This window comes from Lampris incognitus, chromosome 21, assembly GCF_029633865.1.
Source record: "Lampris incognitus isolate fLamInc1 chromosome 21, fLamInc1.hap2, whole genome shotgun sequence".
NCBI lineage: Eukaryota > Metazoa > Chordata > Actinopteri > Lampriformes > Lampridae > Lampris > Lampris incognitus.
The window spans coordinates 19,992,349-20,010,818 of NC_079231.1; positions in this window are offsets into that span (position 1 = coordinate 19,992,349).

Genomic DNA, 18,470 nt, shown 5'->3' on the forward strand with positions numbered 1-18,470 from the left:
TTTTACCGGACCTTGGGTTTTCAGAATGAAGCTTACGGGCATACTTCTTCACTGAATGCCTTTGCTGGACAGCCTGCTGTAAAAAAAACAAGCAAATAAATAACTAAAAACGGATCAGGAGGATGCTTATTGTCTTCTGAGACCATTTTTTGTCCCATTATTCAAAGTCGTTGGCGCATGGATTTTCCTAATGCACTGAAACACAGCCCTGCGAAAATCAGGTTTCAGTCTGCTGAGGACGACGGCAACAACAAATAGAGGATAAAAAGCCTCATTGGAATGTTGTTTTCACGTTTTTTAACAATGCACACATTTTATTGTCGCTAATGGTCCTGCAATTTCTTGTAAACAAAAGCCTCTGAGTGCACCATTTGTCCCCTGACCAAGGACACATAATCGAAAGTGAATAACAGGGAGTGAACTGAATGGCCGTAAGTACACTGACAAGTCCTTTTCTATGGCAGAGGAATCAACTCTTCTCGATGCCTTTGCCCTACGATCAGATCCTCGTCTGGATGGTTAGCTTTCTGTGCGTGAGCATAATAGAAACGGTATTGTGATCACGAGCGATGTCAAATGTTTTGCACGAGGTATACTTTAACTGGAGAAGGAAGCAGAGAAGAAGACTCGCTCAGAGAGACCGACTGGCTTCAGACCTCGCGTTGCTGATTTATGCCGAGCAGTCCTCGCAAAAGGCTAAAAATAAATAATTAAATTAAATGAAATTCAATTTAAAAAAAAGTTTCCGTCACCCTGACGAATCATTGGAAACAGCTAATCAAGATCTATCTGAGGGAAGTGGCATCAGAGCAGAAGACCCCCCCCCCCCGATTGGTGGCCTGCAAATAACAACGAGCCGGTGGGAAATCAATGCATTGCAATTAAGTGACCTTCACTCCCACGAGACGACGACGTGGCACCACCCTTTGTGTGTTGTTTTCGGTCGGACCAAAAAAACTGGTCAGTTTATGATTTTTTAAAGATGCGTATTTTTTCCTAGTTTTGTTTTATATATACTAAAATAGATGCAGGGGAAAAAATATATATATATGTAGTTTTGATGCTTTTTATTAATGACATTAAAACTGCTTTTGTGTTCTCCTGTGAATCTTGTGTTGTTACTTTTTTCCATCAGGTTAAAAAAGTGTGTACTATATGCAGACAGCTAGATGAGCAGATAGATGGATCTATACAAACATGAATAAAATCAACTACAATGAATTTAAGAGGTATTAGGAAAAAAAATACCCTATATTCTTAAACATTTATTCACTTGAAAAGGGACAATGTACATTGATAACAATTCAAACAAATGTAAATGTACACGTAAATGTAAATATAAATACAAATGTAGGCAAAAAGAAAGGCTAGTCTTCACGGCAGGCCCTGCCAGGGACCTTTCCAAGGGCGTTATTCTCATTGTGATTCTGCATTACCGACACCGGGCTCCGGCACGCAAATATGCAAAACTGAAAAGTGCTGAATTTCAAACAAATGAAAACAGCCCCTAAAAGACTGTGTAACAAGCTGCCAAAATGCTAGCAGCTAAAATAGGAGCTCTGCACAACAGCAAAGCTGAGGGGACGCAATCTGTTTCAAGAGCCCCGGCTCAATTGGAATTGACCGTGTTGGTATTTCATCCATCCAGTACGCTACACATGCACATATGCACACAAACACACACGTTTAACACCACCAGCCCCCCCCCCATCCCCACCCCACCCCACCCCACCACTGCTACCACTGCTACCAAGGAAATTGCAGGCCGCAAGCGCCGCTCCCTGAAGCCCGGTGCATAGAGTCAATTACGTTATTGGGTTAGCAGCCATAATGGCCTCAAAAGGGCAATAGAAATTAGGCGGAGCACTTACACCGAGGTGGGCTGGGACGATCGGTAAATGATTGCAGCATTAGCTTACACACTATGCTCCTCCACCTTCGGAGGCCTCTCATAAAACACGCGGAAAAATGCAATCCGGTGCATCCGCCTTCAGTCTCGGCCAGGCGGAAAACAAACGAGTGAACTGTGCAAAGTCTCCATTAATGTCAGCTCGTGACTTAGTGCCCGCGGCTCGCCTGCACGGCCTGCGCCGCTGAGGACCTCTGAGCATTTCGCTTCAGCATTAATTGGATTACCTCTGAATATCAACAGCAGGATTTGATTAACAGATTATTAACTTCCTGGAAAAAAAAAGACTTGTATTTTTTTTTTTTTTTTTTACAATTGACTAGGGAATGGAGTAAACTCTTGCAGTGACAACTCGCTCGTCACCTTTCTAAAGAGGGACCTGCAGAGAGGCATGTGTAAATTAGGTTGCATGTCGCCCGACAACGGTTAAATAATTCATCCATCCATTATGCAAGATGCTCATCGGAATCTCGATCATGGGATGCTGGAGCCTATCCAGGCAGTCATTGGGGTGGCAGGTGGGGAGACACCCTGGACAGGCTGCTGGTCCATCACAGGGCCCACACATTCACACCTAGGGACACTTTCGTAAGGCCCATCTTTGGACTGTGGGAGGAAACCGGAGCCCCCGGAGGAAACCCATGCAGACACGGGGAGAACGTGCAAACTCCAACCAGAAGACAACCCCCAAGGTTCGAACCCAGGACCTGCTTGCTGTGAGGCAACCACGCTAACCACTGTGCCACAGCGCCGCCCCGGTTAAATAATATCTAAAAAAAAAAAGTACTCTAAACAGCATGGAACAATGTTTCATAAAATAAATGCAGTAGAAAAACACAAATAATAAAATGCAATAAAAATGCAATAAAAGTTCAATAAAGGCTAATTGCTATCTTGCAACACTCTGTATTGCTAGCTATGGAACTAGGGTGAATGTCTGTTTTCACCACGACAAATGTATTTCACGCACATGTTAAAGTTGAGTAGTTGAGTTTTGTTTTTCCTTTTTCTTTCTCAGCTCCGAGATACAGCAAAAAGACAGTGGTTATAGTCACCCACACACACACACAAACCACACACCAAACCCACACACACACACACACACACACACACACACACAGGCACCGTCATCCATGTTAACGCTCACACTATTTTCAGCTGTGGATAACTTGAAACGGCGATGGGGAGGTCAGAGGTTAACCGTAGAGCAGTTATAAAACTGCAAAACTACCAACGAATGGCACGCCGGTGTTCAGCTGGGCATGTGCAGAGAGCTCCTGTCAGTTCCCCTGCACGCGCCACTCCTCTCTGCGTCACCTGCTGCAGCCCGCCTCAAAGACAACTAAATATCTGGGAGTTTTTAGTCCGCTCATTTCACCGGGGACATAAAACAAAACTGTCCATCCAATGCGCTGGAAGGCATTTGACAATCTGTAAAAGCCATCCATCTTCAAGACAAAGTATTGACCCCAGATGCTGAGGGAAATCAGCAGACGCATCCATTTCTGTCAGGCCAAAACACTGTGGACAGGGGCGCTGGGCTGTTTGTATTTGCCGATGATCAATTTTTGATGAGACAACAGATTATTTTTGAATGAAAATAAAAAGGAATCTCCTCTAGAATGCAAGGGTGTTGCAAATCGGGAAAGTTTTTTTTTGGTACCCATAGTGTCGACATGGTGCAATATATCACATCCCTCTCTCGAGCTCTGCTAAGTCTTAATCACTGGGCTGCCATGAGAATAAGAGTGCTGCATCAGACCACAGGTTGCTGCGCTTACCCTGAATACGATGTCATGTCTGATAACAATCACCCTGGGTTTCTAATAGTCCCTTGTCCAACTGTAGACGATCTGTTGAAACTCAATTAACTTGGGCATAATTATATTTAACCATCAGCTTCACAATTTTAACATGTGCAATACAGCACATGTGCTACAGCCATGTGCAATATAGCACACGTGCTACAGCCATGTGCAATATTCACATGTGCATAATTCACGTGCAACATTGCATGGTCGTGTGCAATATTGAACGTGCAAATTCACATGTGCAATAGGCATGGGCACTACTCACATATGCATTATTCACATGTGCATACTGACGTGTGATAGTCACGTGCAATATTTGCATGTGCAAAGTTCATGTGCACTATCACGTGCAATATTCACATGTGCAATACTGACATGTGTGATAGTCATGTGCAATATTCACATGTGCATACTGACGTCTGATAGTCACGTGCAATATTTGCATGTGCAAAGTTCATGTGCACTATCACGTGCAATATTCACATGTGCAATACTGGCATGTGTGATAGTCATGTGCAATATTCACATGTGCATACTGACGTGTGAAAGTCATGTGCAGTATTTACATGCGCAATACTGACATGTGTGATAGTCATGTGAAATATTCACATGTGCAATACTCATATTTGTAATATTCACCTGTGCAATACCCAAATGTGCTATAGTAACATTTCAGAGGGATGCAAAGTTAGACAAATTGGGTCCATATAGTCATGTCAGACTAAATCTCTCATTGCCTGATATGAAACAAAATCTAACAAGGTCATCTTTTTTACTTTTGAAGAAAAATATTCCATTGCGTCTGACAAATAATATAACTGAGTCTGATTTAATGATTTCCTGGAAAACTGCCTTATTTCCCCCTCTAAAACCAACCCGAATCATTGCCAGCATGATCGATTATTTGCAAATGTAGCTTTGAAATCTAAAATCCACATATATTGGATGATATTGTTAATATTATGCAATTCCATTTTATATTGTACTACTACTACTACTACTACTACTACTACTACTACTACTACTACTACTACTTTCGGCTGCTCCATTAGGGGTCGCCACAGCAGATCATCCATTTCCATCTCTTCTTGTCCTCTGCATCTTCCTCTGTCACACCAGCCACCTGCATGTCCGCCCTCACAACATCCATAAACCTCCTCTTTGGCCTTCCTCTTTTCCTCTTCCATGGCAGCTCCATATTCAGCAGGGATGGGCAACGTGGTCCAGAAAGGGCTGGTGTGGGTGCAGGTCTTTGCTCCAACCAAGCAGTTACACACCCGATTCTACAAATCAAGGTCCTTAGTAAAGCCTATTGGTTGACTAATAGAATCAGGTCTGTGACTGCTTATTTGGAACAAAGACCTGCACCCACACCGGCCCTTTCTGGATCATCTTGCCCAACCCTGACCTTTCGCATCCTTCTCCCAATATACCCAGCATCTCTCCTCTGCACAAGTCTAAACCATCTCAATCTTGCCTCTCCTGCTTTGTCTCCAAACCGTCCAACCTGAGCTGTCCCTCTAAGATACTCGTTCCCAATCTCGTCCGTCTTCGTCACTCCCCAACGAAGATCTCAGCATCTTCAACTCTGCCACCTCCAGCTCCGCCTCCTGTCTTTTTATCAGCGCAACCGTCTCCAAGCCATATAAAACAGCTGGTAGTACATATTTTTCTACCACTGTTCAGCCCTAATAGCTCGTCTTTTTTTTGACCTTATCGTGAAAGGCAATGAGGTACATCTACATTACAAGCATGCTGCAGACGGTGATAAGGAGACGTGAGGGCGTTCCCTTCAAAATCACCATGCTGTGAACGCGTTATGCACATTAGCGTAGTGAGCTCCTGAGACGCCCCCAAACTACACTGCTCTTCATAAAACGAGCTTCAGCACTGTACAACTGACAACACCCGCAGTCTGACAGCTCTTCCTCGTCTGACGTCACCCTTTGGAAGTCACTTCGCTTTCAAAACGGGACGTCGGTCAGTTAAGCGCGAAGGAGAAACGCACCAAGTTTCCCCAACAAGGAACACTGATTTATTATCAGTTTTGCCTCACGATGGATTTATGACAGAGATGTCGACCTGGGAATCCTCCCTGTTTCAGCGCTGAGCTCTTTTTTGGCATAATTTAGGTTCTCATCCACCGAAAACAATGGTTCCCCTTTTAAAAAAAATAAAATTGACATTCCTTGCTCGAAGACGACACAGCTCCTGCGTTGTAAATGGTTCTGCTATGCTCTTGTCAGTTCATAAATACCGGCCGAGAGCATCAAATGACTAATATCAAACGCTACATGTTTACAAAGAACCGGAGACTGAATCTTCAAAAATGCTGGGAATTTATGTACAACATCATTAACCTGGATGAATGAGAACATTCACAGACAGCATCATTAAAAGCTTATTTTTTTTTGAGCAATCAATTTCGTGGAGACTTTTTATTGTGTTCAATAAAGCCTTTTCATTTTCCTGTCAGCCATTATTTTGAGGGTAGACAAGGCTGGTTTTTTTTAAGTGATGGGTTACTGTCACTATCTTTTTTTTCCTTTTAAACGATTTTGAAGAACACAGCCTTGATGTTTTATTTGTTTGAGCTGGGAGAATCTAAACTGCTCCTACTGCGCCGCTCCCACTTTAAGAGTCTGGTCACTATTGGCCTGCGGAAGATGGCGGCGCAAATTCCCGTTTGCTGCGGCCTCACCCAGTACCGCCCATGCAGTGTCTTTGCCCACATCTAAGTCAAATTTTGTCTCAGTTTGATGGCTGGGAGAGCTGGCGCTGGATCGGCTGGTCTGCTGCGTCCTGTGGACCCAGGGACCACGGCCCTGCCCGGACCTGCGCACGAGGAGGTAAGACCGAGGGCGGCCTGACAGGACGCGGAAGCGGGGAAGGCTAAGCTAACTGCTAGCTCATGCAGACCGGCAGTCACCCCGGCTGGCGTTCGTTCCCTTGTACTGTGACTTTTTTGGTTTCGTTTGGATATATGCGTTAGTTTGGATATTTGTGTTCTTGTAGTTTTTGGATGTGTTTTTGTGCTTGTGTTGCACTACAGTGCGCTGGGGAAAACGTCATTTCGATTCATTTCATGTATGCAAGTATATGAAATGAAACGACAAATAAAGTGTTCCTGATTCCTGAAATCTGCTCATTAAACAAATCATTTGCTCCTATGCGACCATTTGAACGTGATTAGGGGACTTACATTGTAATAATGATTCATATCCAACGTCAGACATCTGCCTTTGCGTAAAACAAGATCTGCAGGCACAAGTCACTAACAGTAAATTTATGAAGGTGTACATGTCTGACAAGTATTTGCATACTGGATTGCAAATATACAGAGGCCTCTGCAGTGTGCAGTACACCCCCCACACACACACACACGTGCTTGAAAGTGCTAGCATGCACATACACATCCCACGCATGCACACTGCAACACAAATTACTCAGCGGACACCTGCTGGTGACTGATGCGTCTTTGGAGATTTAGGATCCTCTGAAACCACTCGATCAAGAGGCGGACATGGACAGGTTAATGACGCAACCCCAGAATGACCTCTCCCTCATGGGGTTTTACACGTACCCTCAGCACAGTCTGAGCAAGCTGAGTCACAGTGTGTGTGTGTGCGTGTGTGTGTGTGTGTGTGTGTGTGTGTGTGTGGGTGTGTGTGTGTGTGTGTGTGTGTGCGTGCGTGCATATAACGTGTTTTCCTCTGTGTTCCTGTGCATGCATTCGTCTGTGTCCGTGCGTGTCTGTATTCACATGTTTGTGTGTGTGTGTGTGTGTGATGCAGAGACTGCATGAGGGATGGAGGGGATATGCAGCCATGTGTATTTTGTTTGGTCGTGTACGTGCCAGACAGGCTTGGCAGCTGGCAGACGACGTGATGCGTCATTCAACTCTCCTTCCTCGTGGATAAGACGGGTCGCAGCATTTGCGATTGGCTCTAGGACGCAAGAGGGCCAAAGCGCCGAGTGTTGCCTGTCGTCTTACGTGACTCGCTAAATTCGAATGTCTTGTTTTCGCTTCAAAAGTCCACAGTAGGGGGGGGTAGAGTGGGGGGGGGAGAGAGAGAGACGTCTCAGAAATGAAACAGATTGATTTCTTGAAGTCTGTTGTTGTTTCTGCGCTCCCTCAAAGTAGCTCTTATCTCGTCACGTTCGCATATCGTTCCAGACGATCCTCAACCCTGTCCTGAATTACCAGATATCTGGCGCTTTGCTCCGGCAGAGATTCCTTACGCGGCTTCATGTTCGTAAATGTCAGTTTATTTTTTTTCTCTTCTTTTTCTTCACTCCCGTTTCTCATAAAACAATCGCCGACCTGAGAACGAAATACAGGAAGACTGTAGCGTCAAAGCAGAGAGTAGGAATAAGATAAGGAGCTACGACGACGACACTCCATTTTCAGTGCTGCTTGAAACCTTTCCAACCGAGAGCCACAAAGCAGATCCGCGCACTTTGAATTCAAGTCTCTAGAAATCACTTTTTTTTTTTACCACGTGTCGCTCCACGGAGCAGCAGGCTAACACCGATCCCTCGTATTAATACACTTTCACAGTTATGAGCTCAGAACTGATTGCGTTTTTGGATGTGTTGTCCCTAATCTCATTTCCGTCATTCTCGCCTGTATCACTTAATAGAGGTAGTGTCCCTGTGGAAATAGTTAAAACACACACACACACACACACACACACACACACACACACACACACACACACACACACACACACACACACACACACACACACACAGCTATGTTATTTATTTTTTAATATCACTATTTATTTTATCCTATATCCAGTATGTGGAGCAACGCGTGCTCTTTTTTTTTGGGGGGGGGGGGCTGTTAAGCCGCCCTGCTTTCCATTCACACCTGGGAGCTGCCTGCTACAAGCGCTGTTTTCTACTGCTGGCCGCTGAGCAGCTTCAGCGGTGTAATTGGGGTTTAAGAGCTTTACCCAAGGGCATCTCGGTGGGAGGCGATGATGGAAAGCGGTGGCATACACTCAACTTTCCCTGATCGGACTCTTCCAGCCAGCCTGCTGGTCCATTCACGGGTATATATAAATATATAGAGGGATATTGTTAAGATATTAACGATACTGTAACTTTAAGTATTATTTCTTTATACCTTTACATGTGTAATATTTCAGTTTTTATTTCACGTCCCGTTGTCTACGAGTGAATATTAGTTCCTACCCGCCGTTGTTTAGGAGGGACAGTTATGAGTGTCGCAGAGGGGAAGTAACACGTGCGGTGGTAGAGTGGGCGAAGGTTTGTGAATGCCGAGACAGTGAAGTTGGATGCTTTGTACCGTCTTGCCTTGTTGGGGGTAAGCTGAATATATTGAATAAAATACACATATAAATTGTAGCCCGCTTATCAACCACACGCCGGAAGAACCGGGGGACGCTACCGACGCAGAAAAGAAGGGTCAGATTACTACTACACTTACCGATACTCGATACGGTGCTGTAACGGTACTCTTATCGGTTCTTATTATTTTTAAGAAAAAAAAAATTAAGAACAGAATTAACACTGCTTTATTTTCTCATGTCTGGACATATCGTTACTTTTAATCATTAACCATGTTTGTATAATTTAGTTAGCTCCGCGTGGGCTCTAGCCTGCTAGCATACATAACATGCCTGAGGTGGGCGGGGCAACGAGAGGCACTACGAGCTAGGCAGTGGAAAACTGAGCGTTTCTCCGCCTGTATTTGACGCACATTCGCCGGATGTTTGGAAAGACTTGCTTGTATTTCCGCCCTTACATGCAAAAGACTTGTTGCACTTCAGCTTTGTAAGCATCGACCCCAGTGAAGTACAACCAGACTGCGGACTATTTAGTTCCCTCCCAGCCATTTCACTAAGAACAGGTTGTGTGTGTGATTAGCAGAGTTGGCCCTGCCCCCCAATTTGCAGATGCCACAGGCTCCAGAGAGAGGTCTCCCCTCTGGATTGGAAATAGACGACAACACACACAAATGCCTTAATCTTATTGCAAATTAGAAACGCAGTTGCTGAGACAAAAGGTGCAGTATAACATTTATGTAGCCTAAATAAATAGTTAATTAATTTTCTTAATTTATCCAATACCGACAGCGGGGCCCATTAACGTCTGAGCTTATCAATACTACCGTCTTAGCACCGGTGCCCGTTAAATACCGGGTTTCGTTAACCCATCTCTAGATGCAGAATCACCCGACCATACATTATGACAAAAGAAAAAAAGAAAAAAAGAAAAGCATTTGACTCATCTGAGTTAACCAAATTCAGCTTCTTTCATTTCGTCAGTTCCCGTCCCCGCCGAGGAGACCTCTGTTGCCTCTGAATAAAATGATTCACGAAATTTAATTAAGAATCAAACTATCACAATGACAAAACATATTAGTATTCATCACTTTCATGGTGGCCCCTCTGTCTTTAAATCCGGTTACCCGTTCTGGCCTCTAGCGCCTCCTAGTGAAGAGAAATAATGGCCACGCTGTAACTCCCCACACTGCAGTGTGTGTCAGACCGGATCAGTTTATTCTATTTATTCTTCTCGGTGAGAAGTTCTGATGAAAATGAATCAACACTTTGTCATTATTCAGTGAATAACAATTTGAATTTACATTTTGAATTGATTGACTTGGAAGTGAGCTGATCCCGACCCTGCTTCATATTCATGGAGGATACTGTAAAATCGCAGTGAGCAGACCAAAAATGACAAAACGCCTCAACTGACCTTGATAGCGCGCGCGTGTGTGTGTGTGTGTGTGTGTGTGTTGGCTTAACAATGCAGTATAATTCATAGAATTACAAAGTTGAGACGTCATTTGGGCATGGTGGCGCAGTGTTTAGCGCAGTCGCCTCCCAGCAGGAAGGTCCCGGGTTCGAGCCCCAGGGTAGTCCAACTCTGGGGGCCGTCCCGGGCCGTCCTCTGTGTGGAGTTTGCATGTTCCCCCCGTGTCTGTGTGGGTTTCCTCCCACCATCCAAAAGACATGCATGTGAGGGTAAATACTTCTGCCTGTGCCCCTGAGCAAGGCAGTGGAAAGAAGTCGTGGGGTTGATCCCCGAGTGCTGCGGCTGCCCGCTGCTCCTACACAATAGGATGGGTTACATGCAGAGGACGCATTTCATTGCAAACCTGCACAATGACAGAAACAAAATGGCTTCAAAAGAGAAAAGGAAAGTGACCGCAGTTGCCTACAGATATGTTTAAAGAAAATGCCCATCAACCTCCAAGCGGCTTAACCGCGTGCCACTCACAACTTCCTGTCTGGGTCAAGACTTCAACAGAGATTTGGTGTTGTTGGTAAATGTATAGAAGACATTGTGGATAATTATCTATGAGTGAACTTTTATGCAGTACTGCTCAGGCCAGTGGGCAAAACTGTGAACTCCTATAATAAGAACATGCGCACAGGATCGAACCGGCGGTAACACGAGGATTCGAACCAGCGAGCCCCGTGTTACCTCCAGCTCGGTTGGGCGTCCTTACAAACACAATTGGCCGTGTTTGCGGGTGGGGAGCCGGATTTGGGTATGTGTCCTGGTCGCTGCACTAGCGCCTCCTCTGGTCTGTCGGAGAGCCTGTTGGGGGGGGGACTGGGGGCGATAGGTTGTTTGCATATGACGTCACGAACTACTGATGGAGGGCAGGAAGTGATGTTCTACGTAGGAAGCACTATCGCAAACTTTCGAAATGACGTATAAGGATCATGTCCAACATATCTTACTTCCTGTTTACACCTTTCTCTCCTAACATCGTCTAAACTAGCGCAGTTCAGGCTAACCTGGCTCCATCTCGTCCATTCTGCTTTTCACTTCCTGCCCTCCATCCGAATCTCGCGCGTCATCAGAATCACGTGACTGCGAACAAGCTATCCTCCCACGTGCTACGTACCCCTGGCGAAACTCCCCACTGTCAGGTGAAAAGAAGTGGCTGGCGACTCCACATGTATCGGAGGAGGCATGTGGTAGTCTACAGGCCTCCCCGGATCGGCAGAGGGGGTGGACCAGAGATCGGGACGGCTCAGAAGAGCGGCGTAATTGGCTGGAGAAAAGGGGGGAACGTTCCAAAAAGAAAAGAACACGCACACAAATGTGTAGTTTCTCTCTCTCTCTCTCTCTCTCTCTCTCTCTCTCTCTCTCTCTCTCTCTCTCTCTCTCTCTCTCTCTCCCCCCTACACATATGCAGGTTCGTTCTCTCTCTCTCTCTCTCTCTCTCTCTCTCTCTCTCTCTCTCTCTCTCTCTCTCTCTCTCTCTCTCTCTCTCTCTCTCTCTCTCTCTCTCCTCTCCTACACATATGCAGGTTCGTTCTCTCCTCTCTCCTCTCTCTCTCTCTCTCTCTCTCTCTCTCTCTCTCTCTCTCTCCTCTCTCTCTCTCTCCCACCCCTACACATATGCAGGTTCGTTCTCTCTCTCTCTCTCTCTCTCTCTCTCTCTCTCTCTCTCTCTCTCTCTCTCTCTCTCTCTCTCTCTCTCTCTCTCCTACACATATGCAGGTTCGTTCTCTCTCTCTGTCTCTCTCTCTCTTTCTCTCGGTCTCTCCCCCCCCGTTGTTTTATTTGTGTCTCCAGCACACATAAGCACTTTCTATTCCACGAGAGGTGCCACACTAGCCACTGTGGGCCGGCTGTCATTGGTGGAGACCTCTTCATTAGACGGAGCCGTTTCACAGCCGTGGCCCTGCAAGATGTAATAGAGTTCTGCTGAGTGGGAGTTGAATTACGCATTCCCTCTGCCAGGCCCCTGCTGAACGGGGAGTAAGAGATCCCGGGGACATCTAAGGCTTCTACGACGTGCTGTAAATTGATTTTAGACTTTCCGAATTAGCAGGTGGGTTCGGTTCTGCGCCAATATTGGGCTGGGAATCCCAAGTTGGCAAAGTAATATTAGATTGTCATGTGCTGTCAGTCAATAGTTGAGTGAGGGGACTGAAATGGCACTTGACAGGTGGACCCTGTGCTTCCATTGAACCGCCTTCCAAGCTGAGCTGTGCATTGTTATGCATAAGATGACAGTTTATGAACTTTGATTAGCACCATCTTCCGCTGGGATTTGAAGATTGAAGCAAGCGCTCTTTTGTCAAGACATGCAAATACAGACGCAATACAACGCAACACAACACAACACAACACAACACAACACAACACAATAGCCATCCGGGTAGCGTAGCGGTCTCTTCCGTTGCCTACCAACACAGGGATCGCCGGATCGAGTCCCCCTGTTGCCTCCGGCTTGGTCGGGTGTCCCCACAGACACAATCGGCCGTGTCTGGGGGTGGGAAGCCGGATGTGGGTATGTGTCCTGGTCGCTGCACTAGCGCCTCCTCTGGTCGGCAGGGGCACCTGTTCGGGGGGGGGGGGGATAGCGTGATCCTCCCATGCGGTACTCCCCCCCCCCCGGTGAAACTCCTCACTGTCAGGTGAAAAGAAGCGGCTGGCGACTCCACATGTATTGGAGGAGGCACTTGGTAGACTGCAGCCCTCCCCGGATCAGCAGAGGGGGGTGGAGCAGAGATCGGGACGGCTCGGAAGAGTGGGGTAATTGTCCGGATCCGACTGTGGAGAAAAAGGAAAAATAAAATAAATAATATAAAAGCTCGAGTGCTGTTATGCTCTTTCAAATTACAGAATGGCCAATGTGTATTTATGGCCCGATGACGTATTATTTGTGCTAGAACTCACTTGCATTACACAGTGGTAGGACATTCACAACTGCTGTGTGTTAGCAGTCAGGAGTGTGCGTCTACGTTAGGCTTACAGGAGCTGAATCGCTCACATGGTTGAACATAACTCATGGTCATAAAGGGCCACGATTTAAGGAAATCTCCAATCGCCCTTTAGTGTTGCACAGCGACAGTCTGTTGTGCTGTTTATTACTGACATATGCTGCTTTTCATCCCATCTTCTTAAGAGGGAAATAAAAGCCCTTCACTTTTTAACCGGTCAGAATGTCTTAAGCACTTCGTTGTCCATATTTGAATAAACAACATATTGAGGATTAACTCTTGCAATATTTGGTTTATATTGCTCAATCTACACAATATGATGAAGAAGAAGAAGATGATGATCCACTTTATTTTTCTTCATTGTACAGGTTACAGTGAAATGTGTTCTCTGCATTTAACCCACCTTTTTATGGGAGCATTGGGCAGCTGCAGTGCCCGTGGACCAAATCCAGTTATTTTTTCTTTTTTTTCCTATTGCATTGCTCAGGGGCACAGGCAGGAGTAGTAACCCTAACATGCATGCCTTTTTGATGGTGGGGGGGGGGGGGGACCGGAGCACCCAGAGGAAATCCACTCAGACACAGGAAGAACATGCAAACTCCACACAGAAAGGACCTGGGACAGCCTGCTCGAACCCAAGAGCTTCTTGCTGTGAGGCAACAGCGCTAACCACTGGGCCGCTGTGCCACCCGCAGGCCACCGTGCCACCCGCAGGCCACCGTGCCACCCCAGCTAACAATTAGTTTCATAACCAAATTGCCATGACCATTAACTAGAGTTACAATGGCCATGTGTACAATTCACAGAGGATTGGGGATGGTTGCAATCACAGTATTGTAAGATGGCGCCATCTTACAATACTGTGATCCTGTGGTGCCGTGCTCTAGTCACAACAATTTGTGTAAGAAACCGTTTGTTGGTTCGATCATTATGCAGCTGTGCTGTTTATATATAAGGGGTGGGGATACCTGCAGTCAGTTGAGACTGATGAGGTCACTTAGATGAGTGATGAAACGTTTCTCCCAATGAACCTTGTGTCCAGATGGACTGAGTCAACTCTCTGTGATTTCCTTACCTGGATTACCGAGCACGCATCGGGGCATTTTGACTCATTTCGGAGAGGACTGCGTTAAACTTGTAAATGACTATGAGCGAATGGCGCATAAGGTGGCAGACCACAGAAACCACCTGAGATTCAGCCTCAGATGCAGACAGACTGGACCATGGAGCAATGCAAGGTGGTGGCCTGATCTGATGAATCACATTTTCTTTTACATCTTGTGGACAGCCGGGCGCATGTGCATCATTTACCTGGGGAAAAGATGGCACCAGGATTCACTATGGGAAGAAGGCAAGCTGGCGGAGGCAGTGTGATGGATGTCCCGGGCAATGTTCTGCTGTGAAAACGTGGGTCGTGGCACTGATATGGATGTTACTTTGACAATTTCCACCTACTCAAACATCATTGCTGACCAGATATAGCCCTTCATGGTAATGGCATTCACTGATGGAAGTGGTTTCGTACAGCAGGATTATGCACCGTTTCGCATTGCAAAAAATGCTCAGGAATGGTTTGAGGAACATGAACAAGAGTTCAAGGTTTTGCCTTGGCCTCCAAACTCCCCGGATCTCGATCCATTCGAGCATCTGTGGGGTGCGCTGAAAAAACAGGTCTGATCCATGGAGGCCTCACCCTCACAACTTACAGAACTTAAAGGATCTGCTGTTAGCATCTTGGTGCCAGACACCAGAAGGGCACCTTCAGATGTCTGTTGTAGAGTCCATGCTTTGATAGGTCGGAGCTGTTTTGGCAGCACGAGGGGGAACCTACACAATATCCAGCAGGTGGTTTTCATGTTTTGGCTTATCGGTGTATAGGGAGGTCTCCACAAGTGTTAACCAAGATAAATAAGCTACATGTTAGTCAAGCGTGAGTTTTTACAATTCCTTATGAAAATGAATTATTTTCCACCATGTAAATAAATGCAGTTCACGCGGTCCCAGAAAGTTGAATCGGTTCATCTGGACACGACGTTTAGTGGAAGAAACATGTCTACACTCACCTAAGTGAATTTGTCAATCTCAGCAGACTTAGGTGTTTTCAACTTTATAAACAGCAAAGTTGCATAACGACCCGAAACCTTTACGTGCTCTGGTTCATATGCAAATTGCTGTGAGTTAAAATGGTCACGTGAGCTGTTCACAGAGGATTGAGAAATAGTTGCAATCACAGCATTGTAAGATGGGGACAGATGTAGTCTTAGCCACCCCCCCCCCACCCCTCCCGGTTCAGTGATGGTCACTCCCTCTTCACATAGATGGCCTCTTTGACTCCCCCGTTCAAACCGGTGTCCCTCCCTACCAAGGTTGTGCACATCCTCATCTTTGAGAGAGTGACCGCTGGCGTGTAGGTGGTGTAAGACTGCAGAATCCAGTTCTGACGTGTTCACTCTTCTGTGTTGTGCCGTCTTCTTGGCCGGCCTCTGTTTGGGTTCCCCGATGTACAAGTCATGGCAATCCTCCCAGCAGCCCCATTGAATGGGATAAAATAACTTACTCGTGTGGGTCTGCTGGACTTTGCAAATGTTATCGCATCACAATGGATCCAATTTCGCGGGGCTTTTGATGCTCAACAAAATTATCCACCATTTTACTGCCGCTCATTTTCCCCTGATTGTGTATGGGGGAAAAATACCCCACTGCGAGGAAAGCAGCACACAGGCAGTCTAAAACACAAGAGTTGTAGTTCATCTTCCAAAAAGGCAGCACTTGCAGGCATTTTTATGATTCACGGGCTATATAATTAGCTTTGTGAGATTGTGAATATGTCCTACACCGTTGCCCAAAGACGAGCGGAGCAGCAAACTCCAGCAGTAACAAACGCGACCAGCTGACCAACAAACACTGCAGCGTTAAACAACTTAAACTAACTGAGGTAAAGAAAACAACTTTTGTGCAAAATATTGGGGATAACAAAATAACTGAAATAATTGTAATGATTAAAGTCTGTCATTCTGCTTAAGACGTGAACAGTCCCATCTCAATTAGGAGGATGAGTGTCCTCATCCTCCTAATTGTGGACGTAGCTTGATATGCACAACTTGAAACTCTTCACCCGTTTGCTGGTAGGTGCAGGTGACGGTTTGTCGACAGTTCTGTGCACGTCACTGACGTTTATCCTTGGTAAATCTTGCAGGCGTCGCGCAAAATATGCCATCGTCAATAGCGCACACCAACAAACAGGGAACTGGTATGACCGCTGCAGCAGAAACCGGAAGTCGGTGGACTACAGTTATGCACAGGGTGGATTGTGTCCGTAGGGACGTCCAACCAAGCCGGAGGCAACATTGGGTATCGAACCGGCGATCCCCGTGTTGGTAGGCAACAGAATAGACAGCTACGCTACCCGGACGCCCCTCAGAGGTGAATTTAATGGTGAAATAGCATACGGAGATGGTACAAAAATGTGAAACCTACACAGTTGATGTCTCACGTCAGCCTGCTGGGAAACCGGAAGTGTGTACAAAGGTATACAGCGATGGGGCTCTCTAGCCAGCTCTAGGCCGCGGAAAAGCACATCACTTCTTACAAGAGTCGCAACTTGAACCAACTGCAAACCGGCACGAGCACCAGCCCAGAACTAGAACTAGAACTAGGTTGGCCTTGGTGGAAAGGGGGCATGAGTGAGTGATTCGTTCAGCCCAAGGCCTTCAGCTTCAGGGTGGGATAGAAAGAACGGAGTGGAAACAAGCGCCAAAGTTGTTTCTTTACTCACAGGGCGAGGTTAATGCAGTGATTAATCTCCACAAATACCGTTAATAAAATAGTTGCACAATACTGGCACATTGTTTCGCCTCGTCTTCATAGTTCCCACTAGGGACGAGTTAGTGAGAGAGTTAATGGAGACAAGGAGTTGTCACTCCCGACTCGATAGAAAGAGTCGTTCGTTTCGAACGATTCGTTCACGACTTACACATCACTAAACACGAACGCTTTCTTGCAGGTGTTTCGGGTTACCTTAGCGACTGTGTTCTGGTGACTTCCAGCCGAGTACATCAGCGGTTGTCATGGTAACGGCGGCTGTTGAGAAGCCTAAAAGCCTTAAATTATCTTAAATTGAATGTTCGATTTCAGTATACATTCATCTCGGTCCTTTTTTTGTCATACATTATTCAAATGAAACGGCGTCGCCAACAAGAAGCATTCACATTTCTTGAAATTGCGTTTAATGTGGGGGGGGGCACAGATTAGCAGACATGTCGCATGTTAAATGATTGAGTATGGGTCACTTTCCAATTGAGGGTAATGGTATGAAATACAGCTGCACTCCCAGCTGCTGTTTGTTTCCCACATTATAAGAAAGTCCAGTGGCGGCTGGTGCTCCAAAAATTTGGGAGGGGGGGGGGGTGCAATTTACCGTGGCGCAGCACACCTGACAGCTGCTTTAACGTCCACACAGTCACAGAGTTATTAAGAAGGACGATGCAGCCTATAGATTTTATCAGAGTTCGTAGATGGTGGATGATTGACAGTCAAGATGTGGTGTCATGGTGGGTGTGAACATGATTGACAGCCACGAGAATTGTCCGATCACATCAGATCAAACGACATTAAAACAATACCAGTTCACTGCCAATAAAAGTGCAAGTGTCTGGGGCGGCACAGAACTGCGCCCCATGGAAAATCTGAAGAAACCAATCAGACAGCAGCCTCAGGTCACCTGCTCGCCACAGGTTTGAGAGCTTACATAAGGTATCGTTTGGCCGGCGCCCCTCACCCAGGAAGTATATATATTCAGACGGGAACCAACCAAATACCATGTTGTAACCCTGTGGTTAAATTATAGGCCTTAGATATATTATATTGCACTATTAGATAAGAGTTTGGCCTATGTTTGCTATTTTGTATACCTTATGAATATATTATATTGTTGATATTGATCTGCAAAACAGTTGTTTACCAATGTGAAATGCATTTGCTTTAGTGTTGAAACTTACCATTGTTGTGATTGGTTGGCTGTGGAGA